Below are 9,275 nucleotides of genomic sequence, written 5' to 3' on the forward strand. Positions count from 1 at the left end.
ACACTTCCGATGTCATTTAAATCCAAATTCAGCCCTTTATATCCAAAACGAAACATATGCTCCTCGTGCGAAAAAGGGTATTCTGCTAGTTATCTATATAAAAATAATAGCCTAATAATAGTAATAGCGACTAGTCTACGTATGTTATAGTGTGAGATGAACCGGTTCCATCTTTTACATGATTTCTCTATTCCAGCCGGAGGTTATAGATCTGTTTTAATATTAAATTCGTATAATTTGTATCCCTACCCTAGTTTGACATTCGTGCAAACGAAATTCACTTGTTTTTAACGCCGAGTTTTAATACCGAGTTTTATCTCCTAACTTCAAGACTCCTGAGATATTATACTTATGAGGCGTAAATTTTGAACCCTGCCCCTCTCTGTGCCGTCTTCTTAGCAGACTTTTTAATCAAAGTGACACGATAAAAGCCCTTCTCGGGAAAGGAACTACGTTCCAGCAAAGTAGAAACATCGTTTCATAGCTTTTCTTTCTTCCTTTTTTTCCTGTTCTAATCGGTGAATTTTTGAGCAGAGTTTCCAACTTCAGAGAACAAAATTATCGATTTTCGACTTTAAAATTATCGAATATTCGTTATGCATGTAATAATTGTAGAAAAAAGAATCAGGGTCGGAACTTACGGGAGCAGGAGGGGCAACTGCTTCCCCAGGGAAGCTCCAGCCGTTCTAGACAATGACACTTTAAGACAAAATTTTCTTCCTACACATACGATACGAACATGAACTTACACATGAAGCATCAAACAGGTTCACTACATTACATAAGCAAAACAGCACACAAAAGGGAACTAAACAAAAATGAGTCGTGAGCCCATTTCAGTAAAAAAATGCCTACTATTAGGAACCCCAGAAATAATATTTATTCGTATGGCTTTGAGATTTGTCAATATTGTCCCCTTTGTTATGTATGGAACAAGCCTAGGGGCGTAACTAATGTCCTCGCAGAGTTTGCAGAGTAAGAGAAAGATGGAAAGAAGGAGCCTATTTTCGAATGTTGTGGGAGGGCCCAAATATTAATGCTTCCCCCCTCCCCCGAGAAAAAAATAAGTTACGGCGCTGACAAGAATAATACTACTATAATATCAATAATATAGCTATAATAGACTTATTCAGTAATCTTCAGTAATCGTCATCACCCCTCACCATTTTTTTTTTAAAATCCTTGTTAAGAGTCTTCATCCCGGCGAAATTAAAATACCGCTAATTTTACAGTAATTATGTGATATCTTCAAACAGATAAAAGATAATCGAAACGTGGAACAAGAGCGCCCTAGACAATATTATTTTACATGAGAAATCGTTATCACGACTCACTTATCTGCTTTCGATTTCGAGCCATTTTGAAAATCGGCATTTATTTTCGCGTTTCTAAATGGCTGAAAAGGGAAAGCCACTAGTGACTTGTGATAACGGTAACTCACGCAAAATAATATTGTCTAGGGCGCTCTTGTTTCATATTTCAATTATCTTTTATCTATTTGAAGATATCACATAATTACTGTAAAATTAGCGTTTTTTTTTTTTTTAATTTCGCCGGGATGAAGACTCTTAACACTAATCTGAGCAATAACAATATTTCCACTCCCTCGTAAACTTAATTGAGCTTAAAGAATAGATGCAAGGTTGCGAATTGCCAAGTCTCAAATCGTTATTGATTTATTTAACTGGAATGTCTGTTAAAAACCTCAACGTGAGTGTGTTTTATAATTACTATTTAATGCACATCTACAATTTATTTGTACATTCAAAAACTGCAAAAAAAAAAAAAAAAAAAAAAAGTGTGCGTTCTAAAATTATCGTATATTCATCTATTGTCGCAAGGCTATTATCTTATATAACATTAAGGCTTTAAATTATCGGATATCACAATAAATTATCATATGGTTGGCAAGCCTGGTTTTGAATATCAAATTCTCACCAACATTAATACGATGGGCTGCCTGGCTGGATAGATATTTATGTCAAGTACCACTAAATAGTATGGAGTCATGTTCCGAAAGCTTACCTACCTTTCAATCGTTCGGAGATTTATTCACAAACACTACAAGAATTACGTCATTAAAATTTTGCGTTAAACAACATATGGATAACGTCATCTGAAAAGAAAAGCAAGAACTTTTTAAGTATACATTAATTTAGTTAGCGTAGGCCATTTCTTTGATGACGCAATCACGTTTATACGTAGACAACAACTTGCCTCGTACGTATTTTAATATTTCATGTGTCAAGATTAGAATGCGAAAAATAATAGTCCTACTTTTTTTTCCTTTCTTTCGAGAAGATCTCTCTCGTGAAGAAGATATTCTAATCCGTACTCTACAACTTTAATAACTAATGCCGTTTTTCAATAATTTAAAACAGCAGTTTCCAACTTTTTTCCCCCTTTATTTACAAATTATTTTTATGCAACACAATGGCGACTCCAGGATTCTACAAAAGGGAAGTCATATCAGTAATGGCGGCAAAACCGGTTCCCCCCTCCATCGCAACGTAATCCTCCAGCTTGGCGCCTCCATGATTTTTTACTTCAGAGACATTCTTTAAATTCTCATGAGATATAGAAATATTACTGGAAAAACAAAAATGAATTTGCTATTGTATGATCGTATTTCCAGTATACCTGGTATGCCCTGCATATGGTATTAGGCCTACTGAATTTCATTTTAAATATTTTAATCAGGACAAAGAATTCACGCTCAGGCTCGGTCTGGCCAAGGCAAGAGGGTAGGAATCCCAGCCGGGGCCCTCTCTAATATATATACAGTAAAACCTGTCTTCAACGGACCCTTTATTAAACGGAAAAATGTCTTAAACGGAAATATTTCACGGTCCCATGAATTTTGGAGAACAAAACGTGTAAAACTCCCTTCATTAAGCGGAAACTGTGTTACGCGGACAACGGAAAGAAAAATAAACATTTAACGGAAAATTCTGAGTTCCGGACTACAGCGTTTAGAAGATGTTTAGACATTCTGTGAGACATATACATTACACTGTCTGCGATAAAATGTCCGTTCTTTTGTTAAATATTTCTGAGCAATGTTGATCTTCCCCAACCACTACTCATATTCACCCCCACAAATTGTCCTTAATCCCTGCAACTTAATCAACAATTATACGGAATGTCGGAAAGAGGAAAACGAGATAGAGGAAGAAGAGGAATACAATACCGAGTTCCAAGAAGAGTGTAGAATAAATACATATCAAGATTCTCTCAGAAGTTTAAAGGAACTGCAAAAATTTGCCTTACGAAAAAATGATTCTGATTCACTTAGTATAATTTCTCAGGCTAAACTGTATGCGAAAGGTCAAGCAGCCAAGCAGCAATGTACACAGAAAATCCTGCTTGGCTATTAGAAAAATAAAGAAAACGTGTGCATAGCATATTTTGTATTCATTTTATTTTTTAAATTTTTTTGTGCATTTATTCGTAGAAGAAAGAAGTACTGTATTCGAACAATGTACGTACAACAATATATTTTCTCAGTATGCCCCTTTATAAGCATGTATTAAAAAAAAAAGAAAAGAAAGGAAAGGAAAGGTCTACCTCCACTAAGCGGAAACCTGACTTTAACGGAAATTTTTGCAAGTCCCGCTCGATTCCGCTAAAGACAGGTTTCACTGTATTAGAGAGGGCCCCGGCTGGGATTCCTACCCTCTTGCCTTGGCCAGACCGAGCCTGAGCGTGAATTCTTTGTCCTGATTAAAATATTTAAAATGAAATTCAGTAGGCCTAATACCATATGCAGGGCATACCAGGTATACTGGAAATATATATAATGAATATAGGAGAACAATAGAAAGAAATGCAGAGATCTTATTAAACGCTTGCAGGGACATGGGTTTAGTAGTAAATGCATATAAAACTAAGTACATGGAAGTGCGTCGGGACCGGAATACAGCAAATTATGGATGCGTTAAAATATTAAATAATACTTTTGATAAAGTGGATAGTTTCAAATATCTAGGATCAATATTAACAGAGGAAAATCATATGCACGAAGAAATTAAATGTCGACTAAAAGCAGGGAATTCGTGTTACTATTCGGTTCAAAATCTCTTGTCGTCGCGAATTCTATCGAGGAATTTGAAGCTTAAAATATACAAAACGATAATTATGCCTGTTGTTCTGTATGGCTGCGAAACATGGTCACTTACTCTGAGGGAAGAACATAGACTGAACGTATTTGAGAACAAGGTCCTGAGACGAATATTCGGACCCAAGAGGAAAGGGAATGGGGAATGCCGGAAACTTCATAACGAGGAACTACATAATTTATATGGTCTACCCAACATTGTTAGGGTCGTTAAGTCTAGGAGGCTTAGGTGGGCGGGTCATGTAGCTAGGATGGAAGAAAGTAGAAACGCTTTTAAAGTCTTGACTGGAAGACCAATCGGAAAACGACCATTAGGAAGACCTAGGCTCAGATGGGAGGACAATATTAAGATGGATCTCGCAGAGATTGGAATACCAAGTAGAAACTGGATGCAGTTAGCTAAGGATAGAAGTCAGTGGAGAGCTTTTGTGAACGCTGCATTGAACCTCCGGGTTTCATAGGCCATAGAGTTAGTTAGTTAGTTAGTTAGTTAGTTAGTTATATAATGAATATTGATTAACATGGAAAAGTAAAACATAGTCTGCTGTGTTGGAACATAGTTACTCGTTGTGCACATAGTTACTCGTTGTAGTTCGTTCCGTTCTCAGAGTTCGGTAGCCCCCCAGCATTGAATGTAGTTTTGGCCTCCCATTATTGAAATGAAATTAACAGTATTATAAAATCTGGTTTGGGACCCTTTGTTTGTGGCCTAGTAAGAATATATTTCAACAATATTAAGAATGGGGCCCCAGCATCATATTCTCTAAATGTGTATTTTGGCTCCGTGAATGCCGAAATAAGACTGACTTTCATAAAATCCTGCTGAGGCCAGGGGTCATCTGTTAGGCATTTGACAAGATACTCCAACACCATAAAGAAACAGAAGAGGTCACCACCCTGGTGTGCCACTACCAAGGGTAAATGAAACTGACAGCTGTATGAAGAAAAGCCACCTCCCATCATGGGAAGGGAAGATGGGACCCTCCAAGTCAGGCTCCTGCCGGGGCTCTATACCCCTCAGTCCGAGACTGTTTACGCTATTCAAGAAGTGATGCCAACACTGTTAAACTTATTTCTTCAATTTGAATTTTGCAAACTATTAAAAAACAAACAAACAAACAAAAAAAAAAAAAAAAAACAGAATTATTAGCAGCAGTGGCGTATTTAGGGGGCTTTCGGGCTTAAGCCTCCGAAATTTTATTTACTATATTAAAGTAAATGAAATATCTTGCAGAATGTTCTCAAGATGAGGAACAAAGGAACAAAGTTAGCAAAGCCCCCCGAAACAAAATCGTAAATACGCCACTGATTAGCAGTATAATATGAACGAATACAAAGCACTAAATAAAGGTGAGTTAACTATCTTCATTCCTTCATACTTTTAGTATTTATTAACTTGTGAAATAAGGATATAATAATGTTTTCATGATGATCTTTTTAAAAGCTAATGAGTAATTCATTCGAACATTCATTTTCAACATCAAAACAATGACTTATTGTTGACGTAGAATATATATCATAGATATACTTACTGGGAATCGAATCTTGGTATCCCATGCTGAAGACGCATTTACAAACCATACACACACGATAAAGCTGCGAATTATGCATGAAATTCTGTAAGTCTAGCATGAACCAAATTTGCTGAACCTTCGTGAGCGTCTTCCATCTTAAATCTACGAGTCATAACTTAAAACTATTTTTACTGATTGGTATTTTATAATTATTTATTTGAATTACAAGTGTAACACTCTCACATTGATCCAAGGTATCCCATCAGGGGGGCAAGGTGGAATGCTCGCCCCCCTCTAGAGGAAATTGTGCGTCAGAAGATCGAAAGCTCAATAGATTTTTTTAGAATAGTTGCCGCAAAATTTGAGACTAGACTTGAAATGTCTCTTATATTTGCCCCCCCCCCTGGAAACCACAACATGGGCGCTCTTTCATTGGTCTGAAGCTCTATATATGATACTTGGTTTCACAGTAAAATTTCAGGGGTAAATCAATTTAAAATGTAGTTCAGGAATGTTCATTCCATTCCTAAATGCTTGAGGAAAAGTTAAGTAAGTGTCTTCTCGAAAGGGAATTTAACCCATTTATTTAATTGTGTCTAAGCCCTATATTGTTTCAGCCAATTCGTCATATTATACTTCCATAAAAGAAATATTCATTACATATAACATAAATGATACAAAAGAGTGATCATGTCTATCTGCTTTTAGAATCTCCTCCAAGAAAGGGAAGGAAAGAAGAAAACAAACTCTAAATAAATGTTTAAAAGCATGGAACTGTGTATGATGATGTTTCACGCCAATTGTGAGATGTAAGTACTCAAACTGTAAATAAAATGTAAAATGATATCATACAGTTTTACCAGTGGTGCCCCCCCTTATGTCCAAGACGCACCCCCCCTCCCAATTGTCTATCCATAGGTGTTCTTCCATGAAAAATATCTTTTCGATTAATTTTTACGCCCCCTCAAACGTTTTATATAGATTTTTAACCCCCCCAATATTTCAATGACGCAGTTTGCGTCATAGCCCCCCTTGTGGGCACCCCTGGTTTTACGTTACACATATTTGCCCTATGGACTAAAGGAGATAGTGATTATGAGAATGGGCGAAACAGCGGAAAGAAGAAAGTGGAAGGAAATGGGAGAGAAAACTCACACGGTATCTGGCTCGTACAAAGTCCATTTGGCGCGAGCAGAAATCGAACCAGGGATCGCACACACCACAGGTAAGTGCTCTACCAATAAGGCACCGTGGTCTCGTTTTCGACATTAGTGTGCAGTGTTTTTTGATTTCCTCACATTATGATGACATTCTTTAACTCGCTTTTAGTCTGTTGGTATCCTGTAAAAGACTGTCTTTGTCCAACGATCGTATTTTTTTTTCTAAGGTTGTTAACGGTAACGGAATCGATAGGTGTAAATTAGTTCTACTGGATTTCGGTTCTGGAACCCAAACACATATTTTTAAGAAAATGGGTTCCGGTTGCAGAACAACAACCGATGTAGTCAGGAAAAAATAATTGGGGTTCTGTAAAAGAAGCCAATACTCCTGCGAAAATGAGTATCTGTTCCGGAATTCGAACCAATAATTATTTTTAGAAAACTTGATGGATTGTATCGAGACGAGACGGGACGAGACTTTGTACAGTCTCAATCTCGTCTCGGTTGATAAATAGCGGCCTCGGTCTCGAATCAAAAATCGCGGTCTCGGTCAACAGATAGTACTTGTCTCGATCTCGGTCTCGTCTCGAAAGTCTCGAAATAAATAGTGTGAAATTAAAATTATGAAAGTATTAGTATCGTACAGTCTGTCTTTCCGCTTCTTATGTTTTGCCTTCATTCTTGACTTAGAATTATGGTATAGTGTACCTCTTCATAGCTAATTTGGTAGTGCTAATGCTTTCCATGCGTGTGTTCCATGTTCAATCATCAGTGGGTATATCTTAACTGGGATAAAACCCTAATACTAAGCCATATTTCACTTTCAGCAATAGATTTTGTCTCATATAGCCTCAGTACCTCCTATACAATTAAATTAACTCTAGTAGTTTATTTCCTTCCTTTAAATCAGAATTGTTCAATACATCCTTACGGATAACGCAACACACAGCAGCACGAATATATTTAAATTGAAATTGAAACACACAGCAGCACCGAAATTGAAATTTTACAGTTTCTCATTTATTATCCAATACATTCTTCCTTGACTATCATTTTAAACACATAATATAACGTTCATTATCTTTCTACAATATATTCTGTTTCGACTTGATCAAATGTTTTTATTACCGTTTCACATCTCTGCATTCTCTGCATGTAACTGAAACTTTATAACACGAACTTCCTTAGCCTTGTGGTGGGAGCCAGTAGCGTAGGCAGGAATTTATTTCGGGAGGGGTCCAAACTCAATATGAAGGTATTTTATATTAAAATTTCTAAAGTTGCCCCTAAAATTGGGCTTAATTTACATAGAAGTGGAAATTTCGGGGGGTTTGTACCCCCGGACCCACCCTCTGCGTACGTCTCTGGTAGGAGCTACGACACTGACCTTTGTTATGTGTAGTCTCGGGTTGCATCATCAAACATGTTAGATTCACAGTTCGAATTTTCGTACAATTCATGTCCTACTTTAAGTATAGTCTGTTTCTTATACAAGTTCATACGGTCGTAATGCATTACATAAGCATATATCCAGTACCGTAACTAGGTAGGAGCAACTGGGGCAGTCCCCGGGATCCTCACCCATACGGGCCTCGAAGAAACCAGTTACGCTTACAAAATTTCTACTCTGAGAACTGAATAAAGGATAATAGTGCTATAATCTGAATAAATTGTCATGGATACTGCAGACCTAGAGTATCTGTTTTTTACGCCAGGAAAAATGTGGGGACGAAATGAGCTGTGGGCTAGGGATGGCCGGATCCGGATCTGATTGGGTCCGGATCCTTTGGATCCGGATCTCGGATCTGGATCCGGATCTCGGATTTCGGATCTGGATCCGGATCTCGGATTTCGGATCTGGATCCGGATCTCGGATTTCGGATCTGGATCCGGATCTCGGATCTGGGTCCGGATCTCGAATCTCGGATCTGGATCCGGATCTCGAATCTCGGATCTGGATCCGGATCTCTAATCTCGAATCTGGATTCGGATCTCGGATCTGGGTTTGAAATTCGGATCTGGATCCGAAATCCGAATCTCAGATTTTGATTCTTATCCAAACCCACATCCCACCCAAATTATGATAAACTTGAATATCTAAAATTCGCCGAAAGTAATTTCACGAAGTTCTCACAGTGAAGAAGAGAATAGAACATTAAGACGAATATTGGCAAGTCTATTTGTTTCCTTCATTCTACTCTAAAGATCAAATGCTTGGCTTACTTTAAAAAAAAAAAAAAAAATGATCCGGATGAAAGTTCCAATGTCGAATCTATGTTAGGTCCACTCGGTTGCAGGACCGAGATGAAATACAAGCATATATATATATATATATATATATGAAACCGGAGTGCAAAACTCGAATATTTAAAATTCCTCAATACGCCTATTTCATTGACAGCTAAGAAAATATAAACAGTTAATACAAGTATTGACTAGTTTTTACGTATATTTATCTTGCTTAGTCAGCTCAAAATATCAAAT

The sequence above is a fragment of the Thermobia domestica genome, chromosome 12, assembly GCF_964235325.1.
Source record: "Thermobia domestica chromosome 12, izTheDome1.hap1.1, whole genome shotgun sequence".
Taxonomy (NCBI): domain Eukaryota; kingdom Metazoa; phylum Arthropoda; class Insecta; order Zygentoma; family Lepismatidae; genus Thermobia; species Thermobia domestica.